At 39.7% G+C, this 21,721-nt stretch overlaps 1 protein-coding gene and 1 long non-coding RNA gene across 2 annotated transcripts in view; one reads left to right on the top strand and one right to left on the bottom strand.

The window, feature by feature from the left end:
* Cntln (centlein) overlaps window positions 1-21,721 on the top strand; it is a 553,090-nt gene that overhangs the window by 410,257 nt on the left and 121,112 nt on the right. The window lies entirely within an intron of this gene.
* On the bottom strand, window positions 10,098-21,717 carry LOC110347731 (uncharacterized). Its single transcript, XR_002392500.2, has 2 exons — window positions 21,522-21,717; window positions 10,098-16,438 (listed from the first exon to the last, which is right to left on the bottom strand). It is a non-coding gene; the product is annotated as an uncharacterized LOC110347731 (long non-coding RNA).

The following is a 21,721-nucleotide window of genomic DNA, read 5'->3' as shown; positions in this document are numbered from 1 at the left end:
TGCACCCAACTATATAAAACAAATAGTAATGGACACGAAAAATCATATAAGCACTAATGCAATAGTAGTGGCAGACCTCAATACCCCACTGCCACAAATAGATCAACTAGACAAAAAATAAACAATGAAATACTAGAGCGCAATCAAACTCTTGAACAAATGAACTTAACAGATGTTTACAGAGTGTTCCACCCCACAAAATTAGAATACACATTCTTTTCAGCTGCACACGGGTTGTTCTCCAAAATAGAACACATACTCGCTCATAGAACAGGTTTAAGTAAGTGCAAAGGAAGTGAAGTTATCCCCTGTATATTATCAGACCATAGTGCAATGAAATTGGAGATCAATACCAAAAGAAACTGCAAGAATTTCAGAAACACATGGAAATTGAACAACACACTTTTGAATAACCAATGGGTCACAGAGAAAATTAAAGAAGAAATCAGACAGTTCCTACAATTAAATGACAATGACAATACAATGTATTGGAATCTATGGGACACAATGAAAGCAGTCTTATGAGGGAAAATCAGAGCAGTAAATACTCATATTAGGATAACAGAGTGAGCTCAATTAAACAACCTGATGCTGATCCTCAAGCTTCTAGAAAAAGAAGAGCAGGACAAACCCAAAGCTCATTCAAGGGAAGAAGTAATAAAGATCAGAGCAGAAAGCACTGCAATGGAGATTAAGAGAACGATACAAAAAAAATCAATGAAGCCAAGAGTTGGTTCTTTGAAAGAATAAACAAAATTGACAAACCCTTAGCCAACCTTATCAGAAAAAGGAAAGAAAAGTCCCAAATCCATGCAATTAGGAATGAAAAGGTGAAATTACAATGGATGCAGCAGAAATCCAGGGGCTCATCAATACCTACTTTGAGAACCTATATGCCAATAAGATGGACAACACAGAAGAAATGGACAGATTCCTAGATAAGTATGAATTACCAGGGTTGACCGAAGAAGACCTAAAAATTCTAAACAACCCAATATTAATCAATGAAATTGAAAACATAATTAAAACTTACCAACTAAGAAAAGCCCGGGTCCTGATGGCCTCACTGCTGAATTCTACAAGACATTTAGAGAAGAACTACTGCTGCTACTGTTTAAATTCTTCAATGAAATTGAAAGGGAAGCAATACTCCTGAATTCATTCCTGGAAGCAAGCATCACCTTGATCCCAAAAGCAGAAAAAGACTCAACTGAAGAAGAGAACTAGAGGCCAATCTCACTAAAGAATATAGATGCAAAAATCCTTAATAAGATATTGGAAAATAGAATGCAGAAGATCATCAAGAAGATCATACGCCCTGACCAAGTAGAATTCATCCCAGGGATGCAGGGATGGTTCAACATACACAAATCAGTAAATATAATACACTATATCAATAAAGCCAAGGACAAAAACCACGTGATCATCTCAATAGATGCAGAAAAAAGCATTCGACGAAATCCAACACGCATTTATGATAAAAACCCTATAAAAAATTGGAATAGATGGTCTTTACCTCAAACTGCTAAAAGCCATCTATGAAAAACCAATAGCCAATATCATACTAAATGGTCAAAAACTGAAATCCTTCACACTGAAAACAGGAACAAGACAAGGATGTCCACTATCACCACTCCTGTTCAATATAGTCTTAAAAACATTAACCACAGCAATTAGAAAAGAGAAAGAAATAAAAAAAGATAGGAAATGAAGAAGTCAAATTGTCATTATTTTCAGATGACATGACACTCTATATAGAAGACCCCCAAGAACTCCACCAAAAGTCTTCTATACTTAATAACCAATTTCCCTAATATAGCTGGATACAAGGTCAACACACAAAAATCAATAGCTTTCCTCTACATGAACAACAGACTCACTGAGAGAGAAATAGGGCAAACAATTTCTTTCACAATAGAATCTAAGAAACTGAAATACATAGGAAAAGAAATCAAACACCTCTTCTAACAAAAGAAATCAAACACCTCTTCTCTGAAAACCACAGTACTGTGAAAAGAGAGATTAAAGACAGCATCAGAAAACGGAAAGACATCCTTTGCTCTTGAGTAGGAGGAATCAACATAGTGAAAATGGCCACACTTCCCAAACTTCTGTATAGATTGAATGCAATCCCAATTGAAATTCCAACAGCACACTTCACAGACCTTGAGAAAACAATCCAAAACTTCATTTGGAACAAGAAGAGGCCTAGATTAGCAAAAGCAATTCTAGGCAATGGAGACATGGCAGGGGGTATCACAATCCCCAACCTGGAACTATACTACAAAGCTACTGTGATTAAAAAAAAAAAAAGCATGGTACTGGCAAAGAAACAGACCTGAGGACCAGTGGAACAGATTAGAAGATGCAGAAACAATGCCAGACACGCTCAGCCACCTCATCTTCAACAAAGGAGCCAAACACCTCACTGGTTGAAAGATAGCCTCTTTAATAAATGATACTGGAAAAATTGGGTTTCCACTTGCCAGAGATTAAAACTAGACCTATATCTCTCACCATGCACTAAACTAAAATCAAAATGGATTAAAGATCTACATAATAAAACAGAAAAGCTGAACTGGCTGGAAGAGAGGTTAGGTAGAACTCTTGAAGACATTCGTGTTGGAAAAGATTTTATGAACAAAACCTCAGTTACCCGTGAACTAGCACAAACAATCAACAAGTGGGATCTCTTCTTAAAAAGCTTCTGTACAGTGAGAGAATCCACCAACAGTGTGAAGAGACAACCCACAAAGTCGGGAAAAATTTTCACCAGCTGTCCCTCAGACAAAGGTCTACTATCTGGAATCTATAAAGAACTTAAAAAAAAATAAGATCTCCCAAATTTAAAGATACAATCCAAAAATGGGCATCTGAAATGAACAGACATTTTTCAGACAAAGAAGTAAAAGCAGCAAATAAACATATGAAAAAGTGTTCAACATCACTGGTCATTGGATAGATGCAAATGAAAACATCCCTCAGATTCCACCTCACCCTAGAAAGAATGGCTGCTATCAAGAAATCAACCAATAACAAATGCTGGTGGGGCTGTGGGGAAAGAGGAACACTGTTCCACTGCTGGTGGGAGTGTAGACTGGTGCAACCACTGTGGAAATCAGTATGGAGATACCTCAAAGAACTAGGATTAGAGGTCCCACTTGAGCCAGCTATTCACCTGCTGGATGTCTTCCCCAAAGAATTAAAATAATCATACCACAGTGATATATGTGCACCCATGTTCATAGCAGCACAATTTATAATAGCTAAAACTTGGAAGCAGCCCAGTTGTCCATCAACTGGAGACTGGAGAAAGAAAATGTGTTTTATTTAAAAAGTGGAGTACCACTCAACCATAAAAACTGAGAAATTAGAGACATTTATAGCTAAAGAGATGCACATTGAGGCAATACTCTTAAGTGAAATAAATAGGACACACATGTGTAAATACCGAATAGTGTCTCTAGTGTGAGAAACTAAAAGTGTAAATGAGGACTAAAAGGTATAATAGATAATGTAAAATAGGAAGAAAAGGTGCAAAGGGGAATGGGAAGTGGGAGGGGTAGGGGAAAGGAAAGAAGGGAATGGAATTAATATGAGAAAATGAAAAAATGGAAACAAAGTCTTTGTAAATAGGGAGGAATGGAGGGGTTGAAGGGAGGGCAGGGAAGGGGGAAAAATAAGATCCAAGAGAGATTATGTAGAGGTGCAAATTTCCAAAGATGAATGTCATTATATTGTATACCTAAAATGTACCCATAAAATTAATTTTAAAATTAAAAAAAAATAAAAAATGCTCAAATCTGTAGGTGGCACACACCTATATTCCCAGCACTCTGAGAGGCTGAGGCAGGAAGATCACAGGTTCAAGCTGCCTGGGCAACATTTTGAGATTTGTGTCTCAAAAAAATTAAAAAGTGGGCTGGGGACATAGCCCAGTGTCAAGGCCTTGAGTTCAATCCCTAGTACAGAGGAGGTAAGGGAGTGTCCAGGCCTCACCCAGGAGATTGTGATTATATTTATTTGATAAGTGTCGGAGTAGAGGTAATCATTGGTAGTTTTATAGCTCTCAGGTGGTGCTAATGTGCATCCATGACTGAGGAAAACTTTACTCACTGTACTTTAGTCATTGTCACTCCTAGCTTCTTCATAGCCCTTCCTTTGAGAACAGGCAATGTTGTAACCAAGACCCAATGTGCTTTTTCCCCCGAAGCCTATCACCACCTCTGTCCCTCTGTGGTTGAGTGTCGAGACCCACAGTAAATATGGGGCCAGGAGCCATTTTGAATTCCAGCCAGTGTATCTGAAGAGACAATTAAAGGGACTGCATTCGCTTGCTAGGGCTGCCCTACCAAAATATCACAGTTTGGGTTGCCTAAGCCGTGTACATTCATGTTCTTTCAGTCCTGGAGGCTGGAAGTCCAAGGCCAAGGGGCTGCAGGTTAGTTTCTTCTCAGGCTTTTCTCTTCAGTGTGTACACGGCTGCCCTCTTTGTATGGTTTCACTCGGTCATCATCTACTCCAACACCCCTGGTGTCTCCTGTGCTTGCCCAAGTTTCTTTTTCTTATACAGACACAAATCAGATTGAATTAGCCGACCCCACAGACTCATTATAACTTCATTGCCTCTTTAAATAACTTATTTTGGAATACAGTTCCATTCTGAGATACTAGAAATTAGGATTTCAACCTAGAATTTTGGGACTTCATCCAGCCCACAATAGTTGCCCTACAATAAAGAAACTGAATGGTTTCTCAGGGCAGGAGAGTAACGTTTTGCACCACCCCCCAGTTGGAGAATAGGGGACATATTAAAATAAATATTTAGTTTTTAATAAAATGATTTAGAAAAGAGAGTAATAAGACCAGGATGGGTGATTTTTGAAGTCTGAATTTACTATGTAATTCTTCTACAAGGAGAATCAGAGAGCTGGTATCATTTCAACACATTCTTGGCTTACCTGGAAATAGTGACTGGAGCATCATTTGTCTGAAATCCTAATCAGAAAACAGGACACCAAAACTAGTCATTACTCCCTGTCTGGAAACTGAACTCAGACGTATGATAGTGTGATCATTACTGCTCATTGACTGAGATGTAGATGTGAGCCCTCTGGGTTGAGGACAGGATGTTTAAGACTTCAGTCTGCTTCTGTCAGATAGCTAAACAGATTGTATTTGCACATGGGTTTTATCATCTCTCAGGTTCACATTATTTAAAGAGCCCCAGTGAGTGAGACAGTGTCCTCCTCAGTGTGTGGCTCTGTCAGGTCGTAATGTGGCTTTTCAGTTCCTCAGTATCTCACACAGTATCTTCCCTTTATCCTGGGCCTTAATCACCTATTACTTTTTGCTTGTTTTATGTTAACCAAATGATGGAAATCGATTTCTTCCTATTACAGAAAATATGGTCTCTACTCTTAAGGAAAGAAAGTATACACACCAATAATTGCACAGCTTTTGATACTGATTAGGAAGACACAGACCAACGCTCTAATTTGCAGTGCATATTATGGCAAGATGGTTGAGGTATTTTGGAGAAAGGGGGTTGCATTGTGCTACCACATGAACACAAAATATTATGGTATAGAAACACCTGGAGGTTTTTTTTTTACACAAGAGTTAGATACAAAGTTAGTGTAATCAAGAATATGTTAATAAGCAGCCCTGGTATGGTTTTGCCCTTGTAAGCATATTGTAATTTATATACTGCAGATCTTGGTTTTTCAGGACACTTCATCTGCTAAGTGTCAACAAAATATAGCTGATGATGCAGTGCACCAGCAAGGATGCCAAAGAGTAAGTCAGGGGGTTAAACCTGCTGGGACACAGCTCTTTTAGCTTATGTGGTATTTGTAAAGTGTCAATAGTTTGCTTTGTTGGGCAGATTCAAGAGCCATTCAGGTTCAGAATTAAAAATGTGTAGGTCAGGAAGAAAGCAGTGGGTGACTGAGGACCACCTGAGTGACTCCTCCTGAAGCACCAATGCAAGTAAATGCAAGTCTGAATACTTCCACATGTGTCCACTCATGCAAGTAGTTCTGGACTAGACTAAAAAATAAAAGTGAAAGCCTTCTCTCTAGAGCTTCTTAGATGTCATTTTACCTGAGAATAGCCTGGCACCTGTTAAAGTGCAGAGGCCTATTCCCCTCCTCACACACAATGTGTGAGCAGACTTATACATTGCTTCCTGGGGTTGGACTCATAGAGCTGCATTTTCACTCACACCAGGTGCTCCAGAGTGAGACAGTCGTCCGTGGACCACATTTTCAGAGAGGCTGCCTGAAAGTCTTCCCTGTGCCTCAGCTGTCCAGGCACTGTGTGAAGGGGATAATTTAATCTATTCTCAAAGGGGTCTGGAAGTAGCTCTCCTCCCACGTTCAGTCTGTCCTCTCCTTCTGCCATGCTGCAATAAGATTTTCTTTATGTTCATACCCTGTCCTCAAACTCCTCACCCAAAATCATGAACGCTGGAGGTGTCTCACACAGACTTTCTGTAAGTGCTGCTGCTCAGCTCTGCCAGCCTGCATGAGGAGTGAGGAGAGGCACAGCTGGGACTGGGGACCTCAATAACTGTGTCCCTGAGTTTGCCAGAGGTGCCAACATGACAGTTCAAGGCTGAGTCTGAAAAACTGCTTCCTATGGTTTTGAAATTTGAATTTCTAGTACCTGTTTAAAAGAGGGAAGACTGTCTCATAAACATCCAGATCTCTGGCTATTCTTACAATGACCTAAGATCTGGCCAGTTTGGCCAGTTCCCCAGGGGCAGCCATGAGCTGGAGTGGAGGAGAGGCTGGCCTGACACTGGACAGGCCTTCCCCTCAGAGGTGCATATGTCCTGCATAATGAAGACAGGCGCTCACTCTCAGGCCCGAGCTTCGGAGGCCTACCACCTAATGTGTAATTGTGAGGGCTTTTTTTCAAGTGGACCCCACAGCTGTGTAGGTTTTAATCTCACTGCTGCCACTCTGTTCCATGTATCTCCCTCGCTGGAGTGGGCTATCATTTATCATCACACTTGCCGGCAGATCTTCTTAACTTAGGGAACTAGTGTTTCTCTGAGCTCCTGGGTCTAGGACAACCAAAGACAAACAAAGAGGGCTTCATAGTTTGGGGGTGGGGAGAGAGAGAGAGAGAGCCTATTTCTTGGAGGGTGTGATCTGACCCACACCCCTGGCATTTAGTTCATGATCCCCGGCTGCATCCACTTCTCTTTCTATAATTCATCATTCCTTAAATTCCCTATAAGAGGAATAAATGTTTTGTACAGGATCATTGAGTTTGTTTTCTTCTCTGTTTCTTCAAATACACATGTAAGCCCCATTGATTGAACTGTCATCTGGTGGAGTGAGGCTGCTGAGAATCCTGCATTGAAGGAAAACAATGGCGTCTCCTGTGCAGAGACAGAGAAGGCTATGTATACACCTTGCTCTTTGGAACAGAATGTCCTAGGGGAAAGGACTGGATAGTTTCTGTGCTTTTACTGCAAGTATTTGCAGACAAGTCTCAATGCTAACACAATAAATATTCATTGACACTGACACTAACACATGTACAGAACAGAACATGTTTTCCAGGTAGCTTCTAAGATTTGTGTTTTCTGTATTGGTCACTGCTTAGAACAGATCCTTTTATCCCATAGTATTAGAGATCTGTGGAAATATAAATATTTTTGTTGTGACAACATGCTGTAATAAGGAATTTGGTCACTGCATTTTCCCGTTCTAACATACTCTTTGCTTTACTTTGATATTTCTTGTATTATTCATAATGTGTTTTATGTTTTCATTTTTACTCTGGAGATTACGAATTTGGTGATGTTTCCTGTGAATATATTTATTACTCAGCAAAGCCTTGTCTCTGCTTCTCCCTGTGGCAGAGGAAAAGTGGCATGTGTAGTACATTATCTGGCAGGGGTCCTCCCAAACCATTTATCTGAAGCTTATTTTAACAACCTCTGTTACACAGACTGTGTGTCTTCTCTTATTCTTAGATAAGGTCTTATTAAAAGGAAACACCTGTTCAAAGATGTATAAATTAGAGTAAATATAAACAAAAGGACATTTTAACATATGGGATTTTCCTTATCTATTTTCTAATTTTTCCTGGAAGAAATTGACTGGGGATTGACCTAGGACTCTAAGTCTGATCCTTTAACTACTTTTCTTTTTTGTTTTTTCTTAAGTTCTTTTATTGGTACATTTTCGGTATACAATACGTTTACATTTATCATTGGGTGTTTGCACCTGTACATGATATATTTTGGTTCTTATTTTTTCCCCCATTACCTGTGTGCCCTTCACCCCCTCCACCCTTCCCTATTTACATAGACTTCATTTCCATTTTTTTTCTTTTCTCATAGTTTTTCCTTTCCCTCCTTTCCTTTCCCCTTCCCCTCCCTTCACCCCTTCATCTTTGGACCTTTTCTCCTATTTCAAATTATCAATTATTCATTTTAATCATTTTAACCCTTGTTTACACTATCAGTTTCTCACACTAGAGAAACTATTCAGTATTTACATATGTGTGTCCTATTTATTTCACTTAAGAGTATGCCCTTGATATGCATCCATTTAGCTATAAATGACTCTAGTTTTTTGTTCTTTATTGCTGAGTAGTACTCCATTTTATAAAAAAACCCACATCTTCTTTATCCAGGTTCCAGTTGATGGGCACTTGGGCTGCTTCCAAGCTTTAGCTATTACAAACTGTGCTGCTATGAACATGGGTGCACATATATCGCTCTGGTATGATTATTTTAATTCTTTTGGGAAGATACCCAGCAGGGAGATAGCTGGGTCAAATGGGACCTCTAGTCCTAGTTCTTTGAGCTATCTCCATAATGATTTCCACAGTGGTTGTAGCAGTCTACCCTCCCACCAGCAATGGAGAAGGGTTCCTTTCTCCCCACACCCCTGCCAGCATTTGTTATTGGTTGATTTCTTGATAGCAGCCATTCTTTCTGGGGTGAGGTGTAATCTCAGTGTTGTTTTCATCTGCATCTCTTGAATGACCAATGATGTTGAACATTTTTTCATATATTTGTTGGCTGCTTTTACTTCTTTGTCTGAGAAATGTCTATTTCTCAGTTGCCCATTTTTGAATTGGGTCTTTGAATTTTGGGGGGGTCTGATTTTTTTCAGTTCTTTATATATTCTAGATAGTAGTCCTTTGTCTGAGGTACAGCTGCTAAAATTTTTTTTCCCATATTGTAGGTTGTCTGTTAGCTCTGTTGGTGGTTTCTTTTGCAGTGCAGAAGCTTTTTAACTTTTCTTTTTTTTTTTTAATGGTGGATTGGAAGCCATTGCCCACCAGGCCATTGTGGAGATTACTGAGTCATGACCAGGGAAGTAGTAAGGGTGGAATCTTTTTTTAATGATGTGAGCCTAATTTTTCAAGTTTCCCTTCTAACATATTTTGCCTATATAAATGTCAATATAATATTTTTCCCTATTTAGCTTGGTGCCCTCAGTGACAGCAGCCCAGTTGAGAATCATTGTTATAAAATTGAATTAAAATGGCTCAAGAATACTTGTATCTTCAGTTGTCTGAAATAATCTAACAAATATTCTGAAAAGGATATTATATACCAATTACACTTATAAACACACATAAAAATCTAAAACTATGTATTGGAAATCTAATCCATTAATTTACAAAATTTATAAAAATAATATAGCAAGATGTAGTTTTCCCAAGAATGCAAGACTATTTAAATATTTAAAAATCAATAAAGAAAAAAATATTATTTCAATAAATGCAGCAAAAATATTTGATGAAATTAAACTAACTTCATAATAAAGTCCTAGCAAACTAGTATTAGATGGGAATTTCTAAAAATAGAACATAAGCCAACACAACACTTAATGAGGCAACACTGAAAATCTCCTCCTGTGACCAGGAAAAAAACCAAATGTTTACTATTACCACTGTTCCTCAGCATTTCATTGAAGGTCCTGGTCAGTGCCATAGGTCAAGGGAAGGAAATAAAGCACTGGAAATGGAAAGTGATCACCATCCACACACCACATGTTTGCAAGCTGTGTGTTAGCATTCATAGAAGATCCAAGACAAGATGATTTCATGGACAATCAATATAAAAAAATCAGTTGTACTTTTATATAGTAACTGAAACAAGTAATGACAATTTGAACACACATTGATTCTTTATGAAAAGATAAGCCTGAATGAAGCACGGGGAGATAAAAATACAAAGAAGAAGGTAAAATACATAGGAAATACAATGAAAAGTCTAAAACATGAGTAATTGCAGTCTAGGAATGTGGCAGAGGTAATGAATGAAGAGATAATGGCTAAGAACAGTTCCTATACTGGTGAAAAAACATCAAGGCACATAGTAAGAAATTTTGCAAAGTTTAACTGTCAACCTAAAATTCTAGTTTAATCCTCAAAAATGCAATTGAAATGACATTTTTGGAGGACTGAAACAGAGGAAAATAGAATATTCAAATGATCAATAAAAATATGAAAAAATGCTCACAAGTGCATCAATGAGCCACTATGCAAATTAAAATCAATTTGAGATATGTTTTCATACTTACAAAGCAGTAGAATAACTAATTAAAACAACTGATGATGATACCAAGTTTCAGTGACAATGTGGACAAAAGGCACTGTCAAATACTGCTGGTGAAAGTGTAAATCAGTACAACCAGTTTGTAAAATTATTTGCCAATACATACCAAAGTGGAACATATATTACATTGTGCCTATGCAATTCTACTTCTGGGTAAATACCTGACAGGTGTGCTTGCATCAATGTGTTATCATTGTTGCAAAGGAGAATGTCAGCAGTGTTATTCAGAACAGTCTGAAACTGAAAGCAGCCCAGATCTCCATCAATAAGAGAGTAGGAAATGCTAAGACTCTAGAATATCTAAATAATGGAGTACTTGAAGTCTTTACCGCTAAGGATTTATTCTTTATAAAATTGCCTCTGTATACCAAATTTTTGTTATGTGTAAACCAGCAATTAATCTGGAATCTATAATGTGGTCATATAAAAGTTATAGCTATGCAAGTAATTTTGCTAAAATACTACCTTAAACTTAAAATATAACTATATTCATACATTGTCTTTGATGTTATTATTTCAATTATATAGATTCTCAAGGGAGAGAATTTAGATGATACCATGAATAGAAACAGTATAGAAATCACCCATAAAGCTTACCATTCATAGATAACCACTGTGACATTTTAAATACTTCCAGACACTCTTTTTATGACTATGCATACATATATAATTTGAATTGTATATTTTCACTTTTATTATAGCTACTGTTAATATATTCTGAAAATTTTCAGGTATCAATATTCTTCAGAAACTTTAAATTTATAATAACTTATATTTCCTCATGAAGAAACAATATAATTTATTTAAACATTCCTTAATGATGAACTTTTAGGTTGCTTTCATTATTTTCCTGTTGTATAACGTTGTGAGGACTATCTTGTTGTAGTAATAATCTTTGCCTAAATTTCTATTTTCATAACAATTATATTGAGACCTAATTGATATACTATACAAATCACAAATTTAATTCAGTGATTTTTAGTGTAGAGCATAGTACACTTTTCCCCACCAATCCATTTAGAACATTTTCATTATCCCGAAAGGAAATCCTGGCTGGGGATTTAGCTCAGTGGTTCCAGTGCCTGCCTTGCAAGCACAAGGTCCTGAGTTTGATCCCTAGTATCAAAAAAAGAGGAAATCCCACCTCCTTTATCCATCAACCTCCAATTCCTCAGCCCTCTGCTGGCACTAGGCAACCAACCATCTATTTTCTCTACAGATTTGTCTATTTTGGACATTCTATATGAATGGAATCATGAGGAGGTTTCACTTATCATATTTTCAAGGATGATCCATGTTGTAATGTTTTAATTACTTTTTTTATTGCTGAGACAAAATACTGATGATCAAAATTAAAGGAGGAAAGGTTTATTTCAGTTCACAGTTTGTAAATGTTTTAGTCCATAGTTGGCTGACTCCAAGGCAGGGTAGGTAGTATGGCAGAAGGGCATTGCAAAAGAGAAACAGACCATGGCAAAGCAGCCAGGAGCCAGTGAAGCAGCAAGCAACAGCAGCAGCAAATCTATCTTCTCTCTCTCCCTGTATATCCCACCCAGGCTGTAAGCCTATTGATTGGTGCCACCCACCCCCAGGGTGTGGCTTCCATTATGCACACCCTGTAAGCCAATTTAGATATTACACATCCTTAGTCCCAGCATCACACAGCTTTGATCCAGGCTATCCAAACAGCGCCACCTATGAGCACATGAGGCTTTGGGAGGACATCTAAATATAAGCCTTAACATGTAGCATGTATTAGTACTTAATTTTTTTATTTAGAAAACAATTTACTTACATGGCTCTACTATACATTATATGTCCATTCATCAATTAATGGACATTTAGATTGTTTCCAATTTTTGCTGTTCTCAATAATGCTGGTATAAATATTCATACAATTTAGGTGTCGGCATATATTTTCATTTCTATTGGACATATAACTAGTGGTGAAGTTAACGAGTTGATTACAAACATTTCCAGTTTTTCTTTAGGACAATTTGTAAACCCAAAGGGATTATTCACAATTATATAGTAATTCTGAATTTTTAGTCCTCTGAATTTAAGTTCTGTATTTTCAGGCCTAATGAGTCTCCTTTTCTACCCAGAGTTGGTTGTTTTATACGACTAAGGCCAGAGAGTGCATAGAAAACTGTGCACTGGATGACATGTGCAAAGGATGGATAGGTCATATGGTAGCTCTGTCTAACCATTTATGATTGGCAAGGTTGCTTTCCAAAGTGACTTCACCATTTATATTTCCACCAGCCTTGTATGAATAAAGGTTTCAGCTTCTGAATGACCTCACCAATACTTATTATGATCTATTTTTTAAAATTTTGTAGTATTTTGGGGTATGAAGTTCCATGTCTGTGTGATTTTGATTTGCATTTCACTGATGGCTCATTGAATGAAATTTTATTTAATTAACATACATTTTTGGATATAAAAATACTGAATTAACAGCCCAATTTTAAAAAGTTGATGTATAGTGCCAACCTGATTTTCAATAGTTGAATGAATTTTATTCTACCTGGAACTATGCAGGATGCATGAAACCTTTATTAAAATAGATATTTAAATATTTGCCAATTTAGTGAAATCGATATTATTTTAGACCCATTTCTTGTGCCACAGCATTTTCATACATAACAACTTATATAACTTCAGTGAGGTACCCATATTCTTTGTTCATTTTCCTATTGAGTTTAATATTTTGCTTTTTTATTGAGTTGTATGAGCTTTTTACAGTAGTCCTATTTTCCATAAGCTATATTAAATATATATTGGTTTTGGAAATTGTTCTTAAAATGGCTTTCATTTATCTCGAATAATTTTGTTAGCTAAGGAATTGTTTTAGTTAATTTCACTTGTAATGTATTTTGAGAAAAATTAAAATTTCTGACTCCTTGGTATAACTAACCAAGGTAGTAACCATTTTAAAACTATTAAGAGATTAAAAAAACTTTTAAAGCATATTCATTTATTCAAATAATGAAAGATACTAGGCAAATGGAGACTGAGTAAGTGTATTCATCAACTTTCTGTTGCTGGGACAAAATACCTGATGCCTGCAACTTAAAGGAGGAGAAGTATAATTTGACTCATGGTTTCGTAGGTCTCACCCATGATCTCTTGGCTCCAAGGTAGAAACATCACAGGGGAAGGGCTGGGCAGCAGAAAACTGCCCAGCTGGTAGCATCTGGGAAGCAGAGAGGAAGGGCCGGGGCCAGACATAGACCTCAAGGTCACCCCAACCCACTTCTTCCAGCCAGGTTCCATTTCCTAACAGCCCATTCAGCCAAGAATTCGCTAGTGGGTTAAGGTACTGAAGAGCTTCGTGACAATGCAGTCACTCCTCTAGGAGTCTCTTCTATCCAAGCTGACAGGATGATCCAGCACAATTGCTCAGTGCCAGTCTCAGTTTTTACTTAAATTTAAAAGAATCTCATGGCAAAATCTAGGTCTGAGCACTGTATCCCTTTTTGTTTTGCAAAATACCTAAACTGAACTTGCTGAAGTGTGATGTGTATCTTCTGCCTGATAGTGCTTCCAAAAGGCTAAGAGATGAGATGAATGGATACAAATTACAGCTCCATCTTTGGCCCTATTGTTTAATGTTTAACGGTTAGGACCATTAATGAGTTGATTGCAAACATTTCTAGTTTTTCATTAGGAAAATCTGTAAACCCAAAGGGCTTATTAAGAATTATAGAGTACTGTAATTCAGAATTTTTAGTTCTCCGCATTTAAGGTCTGTATTTTCAGGCTTAGTCTCCTTTTCCTCCCCAGAGTTCACCAGATAGGGCACAGAATAATGTGCCATGGAAGACAAATATTATGTACTTGGATTTAAACTATGTGTTTAAATGGCTAGATATTGATTAAGGCAATAGAGGAAATAGATATGGAATTGAGATAAAAGGTCCCAGAAGATTTTCAAAAGTTAATGCATGCAAATATCATTATTTTGAAGAGACATGCTGTGTGAAGGAAGTAATTGATCTCTCCTTTTTAATTTCTCTCAGCAGTGACATTAAGTAAGGAAATCTGCCAATTATCTCAGAGTTGTTCTCTTTGGGAAGGTGGCTTAAGAATGCTAAGGAATGAGAAATACATATCGTCCTGATAAACCTATAGTAAGTTGAAAATATTATGAATGGGAAACTCATTTAATACACCTAATCTATTAAACATCTTAGCTTAGCCCAGCCCATCTTAAACATGCTTGGAAGGCTTACCTTAGCCTTCAGTTGGGCAAAATTGTTTAACACAAAGCCTATTTTGTAATAAAATGTGGAATACCTCATGTAAGGTATTTAATTATGTGCTTACAGTGCAGGACAGAATGGCTGTATGGGAATAGAAAGCAGAGGGGCATTTTGTAGACATGATGGGATGCAAGAACACAAAGCACAATATCGGAAAATACTGGCGCCCAGCACACTGGTTACTCACCACACTGGTCATGTGAACCGGGGGAGCTGCACCTTGTTGCTGCAGCCCAGCATTAAGAGTATCCTACTGCTTATTGCTAGACTAGGAAAAGAACAAATTTCAAAATTTGAAGTGTGGTTTCTACTAAGGTAAATCAGTTTTGTGCTATCAAAAAGTCAAAGAATTGTAAGTTGAGCCACTGTAAAGCCGGTAGTAGCTGTATTTGAGACCAGAGCCCTGAAGTGGACTTTGCTATGGGTTGAACTGTGTCTCCCAGAAAGACACTGCATGTGGGATTCCCAGTCTCATGGCACTTCAGAAGGTGCCCTCATCTGGAAATACGAGTGCCATGAGTGCAGTTAGCAAAATTAGGATGAGGACCTACTGGATAGGACTGGTGTCCTGGTGAGAGTGACTTTAGACACAGATGCACAAAGAAAGTGGAAGGCAGAGGTGGGGAGTAGAGTGATGCATCTGTAAAATGAGGAACCTGAAGATCGCTGTTTATCATCAGGATTGAGGACCACCATGGAGCAGAGTTTCCCTCCAGGGTGTCATAAAGAACCAGCCTCCCTGATCTTTTGAGTTCAGATTTGCAGCCTCCACAGTTGTGCAACACTGTAGTTTTAAACTGCCCATTTAGTGGTAATTTGTTACAAATGCCCTAGCTTTCCCCCCTGCCCAGGGAAAGAATCACAAGTTTGAACCCACTTATCAAGCAGCTTAGTGGGCAACTTAGTGATTTAGTGAAACACTGTCTCAAAAAAAAATTACAAAGGCCTGGGGATATAGCTCAGTGCGAAGGCCCTGGGTTCAATCTCCAGTACCACAGAAAGTAAAATGAAATGAAATAGGCCTCTAGCTTCTTGCCAAATTGCTTAACAACCTTGTCTCAATTTCTTTTCTTGTGGAATAGAAATAATACCAGCCCATTATGAGCTTCTCTGAGTGATGAGATTGGACATCTGAACCAAAATGAATTTCAGGATCTCTTGTCTCACAAAGACTTTTCACCAGGACCTCTCCCTGCTTTGGGTTCACGGCCCATATTTTCCACATTACCTATTAGGTACTCCGTGGTACATTCACTTGTAGAGTGGTTCTCATGCAGTGGTCACTGAGTGACTTTCTCATTGATCTGTGGGCCCTTGATCATGTTTAGCTAGGCTTGGGAGGCTAGGCCATCATTGTTCCTTAGAAGCACTAAATTTCTCTTAAGTTTTGCTAAATTTCCCAAAACTTCTCCATCTTTTCATTCAGTTGCTCATTCATTCAATTATTCCTTTCTTCCTTCATTCATTCAATGTCCCGTGGAGCATCTTTGTATGTCAGATTCCTTTGTTTACATTGGGCAAGCAGTGGTGACTAGAACCCAACAGTGTGAGCCCCAACAGAGCTTGCAGAGTCCTGGGAGAAGAGAAAAGACAGACATTTTAACAAAGCACTTCATTAATGCATGCAAAATTACAACTGTGAAAAGCACATCAAAGCAGACCAGTAGTTAGCTCTGGACTGTACAGGACTGGACTGTAACAGTGAGATGTGACCCTCTTAGGGAGGTCAGAGAACCTTTTGAAAAGAGCTGATCTGAAGAATGTGGAGGGTCAGCCAGGTGTAAAGCAGGAAAAAAATAGGTAGAGAGAGCACTGATGTGTGTGGCGAGGCCTGGTCAGATAGAAGGGTACATTGGGGACTGACCTTTGAGTGCAGGTACTGGGGTGCATGAAGGGTGCTAGGTGCTTGCTATGAGGCTGAATGGGTAGGGAAGCAGCTAAAGGGCATGAAGTCCTCAGTGCTGTGTGCTTTCAATCCGAGAGAGAGAGAGAGAGAGAGAGAGAGCGTGCGCACACCCATATAATCCTTGCTAGTCTTCTCCTTAGGATGGGTTTGTCTCTTGATGGAGGAGAAGGCAGGAGCATCTACCCTTGCTCCCTCCGTTTCTGCTCCTTCCATGACTTCTTAGTCAGTTTTGCCTGGACGTGCTCACTGGTCTTATGCTTGGAGTCTGGGATGAGATTTCCTCCATACTTGTTGTAATCCACCTTCAAGGTTCAGGGTATCTTAAGAATTGCTATTCCTAAGAGGTAGGGGAGTTTCAGTGCTATCTTAAATGTTTGAAATGCAGTTTTAAATTGTTGGTTTACATTTGGTTTGCTGACAATGAAGTCAGCTGAGCACATTTAGTAAAACAGCCAATCTAAAAAGCACTGTAAGAGAAAAAAGGCAAAACAAACAAGAAAAACCCCACAAAAACCCCTCATAAGACGGATAAATCTTTTTAAATATCTGTAAACTGTCTCTCATTTCATCCCCTTTAAAGTATAGTTTTTGTCATTTTACAACAACAGGAAAATAGAATAGATGCAGTATTATTATTTTTATTTTCATATATAAAGCTGATGCTGACAGAGAGTGGCAAGTTATGCCCTGAGTTCCCAGTGCTGTTGATAGGTCTGCATTAAACTAAACCATGTCTCCTTTCTCACTGGACTTCTCTGTAAACAGGAGAATGCATCCTCCAGATGACAAAGTAAAATGCATGCTATGACTAAGAAATAGCTTTCTTCTGCACTGCTAACTTGCTACTGAAATAGCAACAGAACTTGGCCTCTTCTTTTTTTGGTACTGGGGATCAAACTTGGGTCCTTGAGCTTGCATGGCAGGTGGTGCAACCACTGAGCTAAATCCCTGGCCCAGAACTTGGCCTTTTTAACACACCCATTTAAAGGCTGACTAGTCATGGCCTATGATCAGGGGCAGCAGCATGTCTTTAGCTTCTTTAATTATATTATCTATCGCAGAATAGGACACATAAGCCAATGGTGAGGATGCTCTAACAATCTGCTCCTAGTTAAGGCTGTTCTCATTCCAAGAGTGGGCTCTGCCCTGTTGAAGTTCAGTTGCTTGGCATTTATTTACAAGCATTCAGTTCCAATTCCAAGGGGCTGGGAGGTTCTGGCCCTGGCAGCCTGACACATACTAATCAAATACAGAAGGTTTGATTTGTAAATTGGAATGCCAGTGTTTTGCAGGAAGAATTGACACTTGCTAAAAGACTACATACCTTGTCATTCAGTCTGCCTATTCTCCTCTAAGGAACCCAGTACAATGCAGTGCTTAACAGTGTAGTTTCCTAAATAGCTGTGTTTGAGTTGCTAGCTGAGCAAGAAATAGGACAGAGATTAGAATATTATTCCAGGGAAGGGGGAGGGAATGTACCACTTAGAGTTAGTTTATTGCAAGCAACTGAAAGGGATATTTCCTGACTAAAACCAAGGGGGACTTTACAGGAAGGACATCAGAAATTCTCAGAATTGAAGGGACCCTGGAGATATAGGGTGAATATCAAGGCAGAAGCAACCAAAACTATTGAACAATTTGCTCAGATGGAGTGAGGTCCAGCAAGTTTGTCTTTTCCTCTGCTGTACCTGGCTTCTGAAATGTCATCAAGCTTTTAAAATTTTAATTAGGCCATTAGTGTCTTTATTATGTGCTAAAAGTTATAAGACTCTGAACTCAAAGAGAATCTAATATGAATGTCTACAATGCACATTAGACTAAATTCACAACACAGGTGCACAAACAAGACTTTCAACTCCAAATATGAACAGAGGACAGGGGATTAGGAAGCTGGGGAATGACTCCAAGGGAAAGGCACTAGAGATAGACACTTGGAGATGGAAGGTGTTTTTAGAGACGTCAGAAACATTTCAAACTGGGATGTATATAATAAATACAGCCCAGGTGTGAGCTTACTGTGAGCCCCTCACTTGGTTAAGTCCCTCCTTCTCCTAACCCCCAACCTCTGTGATTGCAGTAACAGGGTTTAGCTCAGTGATGAGCTTTGCTCTGGAGGGAGGTTATATGTGGGGGAGAAGGAAAGGGATCATCACTAGGAGAAAGACACACATTGTACTACAGAGAGACAAAAAATACGCTTCTCCCCGTGTATCTTTTGGAGGATAGGTAACAGATGGCAAACCTGAAAGTGGGAAATGAGATAGTTTCTTTTGATTTGTCTCCTCTAGGAAAGGGCTTCTTAGCCCTGCCTACTCTAGGTAGAGGCCAGTGTTCTTAGTAGTGTTCAAAGGGACAAAATATTAAGCTTCACTTACCCAAGAACAATAGTTTGGGTCCTGAAAAATCCATGTTTTAGTACAGGTTTATCTGGTGAACAGTGCTGAATATCAGATCCAATGTTGTAAGAAGATGGCTTCAGTAGCACTGATATACTGTGGATTCACTAACTCATTCATTCATTCATGTTTATCAGAACTGACTAGAGCCTGTCCTTAATTGAGGCTAGAGGCTGGGGTAGAAAAAGAAGTACTTCCTTGAATTGCCTCCATTTTCTCATCTGTAAAGCAGGAGCTTGACATTTGCTGCCTTTGGTTTGCTGTTACAAGGCCCACACATGAAGGCTGCAGCAGTGTGCCTTTGTGCTGGCCAGAGGATCAGAAAAATGAAGGCTGCTGCTTTACCTCTGCTCCCTGGAGCTAGGAGTCCTCTGAAAGGTGGCAGTGATGTGGCAGCTCTGTGTAGCCTAGCGGTCTGGTATTTGCCAAAAGCTTTGGCCTAATGTAAGAAGAAGTAGTGCATGGATGATGTGATGGAATTATTGCTGACTGTGAACTTCCTGCCCTGCTAGGGAGGTGGTGCTGTGTGGGCTTTCATGGAGTTGGGACTTCCTTGAGCAGAGCTGGGTTTATTTATTCTTTTACAGTGATTTTATCTCAGGAGACCATAGGGCAGTATGTTGAACTGCAACCACCTTTTATCAAAGTTCTTCCTCATTGATCTTTGATTCCCCTTTCCCTGCACTGTTTCTGGATTTCTCCACAGAGCTTCTTTAGAAGTCTTTGCACCCAAAGAGGGGCACTTATGTTTGAAGTTTTTCAGTCTGGTGCATTTATCTTCTGTGCTCAAATCACAATAAATGTCCATAAAAAAGGCTTCAAAATTGTTGGCCTGGAAACTCCGTGGGGTCAAGGTCCCATCTGTACATGACTTTTCCTACCGTCTCACCCAACACCCCTGACTCTGATGCCTGCTAGTAAGAAAAGCTCAGCAATTTTCTTCAAAGATAACGTCTCAGAGGTCTTTATGGGTACCAATTGTGGCTTCAACAGAAATACTGAATGTGGGTGAGATTTAGGGGGGTATTGGGAGAGTTAACAAAGTAGTTTCAAAGGGACTTGAGCTCTTAAGTAGTTCCTTTCCCCAACATGGTTCCTTTGAAGTTCAGAAGTAGAAGCCTTCTAAATTGGTGGGTGAAGAACCAGGAAAAGGTAGAGACTAGCTTTTGATTTGGGTTCAGTCAATTGTCCAAAGATCCGAGGAGACTCTTCAGGTCTCCAATTCACATCTTCTACAGTCAGACCTCATCAGTCTCAGGGCTCCACTTTGGAGATTATAGCTTGATCCCATGGCAGCTTTAACCAAGGCCCACCCTTCTATGAAATGTTCCATTTTTCAGATAGGGACTAAATAGTAAAAGTTATAGGACACTTTTCCTATTATATAATACTGTAATGGGTAACATTAAAAAAATTTAAAATAAAAAATTTTAAAATTAAAAAAGTTAATTCCTCCCAGCCTGGGAGTATTAAAACTTCTCAGGTTTACTATTGGCTTGGGGACTCTGCCCTGCCTCCTCAATCTCAACCCTGGCTGAAGGACCACGGCTATCTAGAATATTGTTGCCGAGGGGAAAGACTGTGTATCTGATACCAGCAGTTACATATTCTGTGCCTAGAAGCAGCAGTCTCCTTCCCCGCGTAACTCACCAGCCTAAACCTCTCACAGTGCCTCCCTGAAGCATAGGCTTTGGAAAGTGAAACACCAGACTCAGGGTTATCAGTGAGTGCTGCCGCTGAGAGCTGCTCCTACTTCTTTCTCTCTGCGGACTGGCTGCTTCCACGCATGTTTCCTGCTCTCGTGCACACTACGGTCTGCTCCACTCTCACTTATGTTTAGCGAGAACAGCAATGATCGGCAGCCCAGTGGATGGACAGGGTCCTGATCCGGATATGGACCCCACGCCCAGGCGGCGGTGGCCAGGGGGATGGGGCTGGGCGGGCGCTCCCTACCCAGGTGGCAGGGGTTGTGGAGACCAGAAAAGTTATTTCTGGGACCCTCTTTCTGCCTGCTGTCCCTTTACTCGACCCTGGCCTCTGTCATTCTGTCTCATTATCACTTTGACCCCCATGTGGGGCAGTGTTCAGGCTCCTTCCCATGAGCCCCCAGGGCGAGGAAGACTAGAAGTGGCCGTTTCCCAGGGGACGGAAGACATCCTGGCTGCTCTGCTCTTCACCTAATCCATCAGTCTCACTGTTCCAGACAAATTCCGTGGAATTTGTACAATTTAGTACCATCCCTGCTCACGCCCTATAAAGGTGATCTTAGATTTAAATTCACAGTGTACTTGCGTGCAGCCACGTTCACGTTCGGACCATTTCATTTCTGCAAAGAGAAGGGGAAACGCCGTTACCTGGCGATGATTCCATTCTAGTCACCGGTGCGCTCGCTCTACTAGGCATCCACCCCTTCCTGCCGGTAAACTGTGTCACACAGACTGAAGCTGGTGTCTCTCCTCGGGGACAGAGGTGGGGATAGAGGGTGGCGCCGGGATCAGCCGGGCGGCGCGGGGAGAGCGAGGCTCGTCCCCAGCGAGGCCGAGCAGCCGGACGA

This window comes from Heterocephalus glaber, unplaced genomic scaffold (genome assembly GCF_053883595.1).
Source record: "Heterocephalus glaber isolate CG9 unplaced genomic scaffold, H.glaber_assembly_v1.0 deba00001481, whole genome shotgun sequence".
NCBI lineage: Eukaryota > Metazoa > Chordata > Mammalia > Rodentia > Bathyergidae > Heterocephalus > Heterocephalus glaber.
This window is presented reverse-complemented; position numbering and strand designations above follow the sequence as displayed.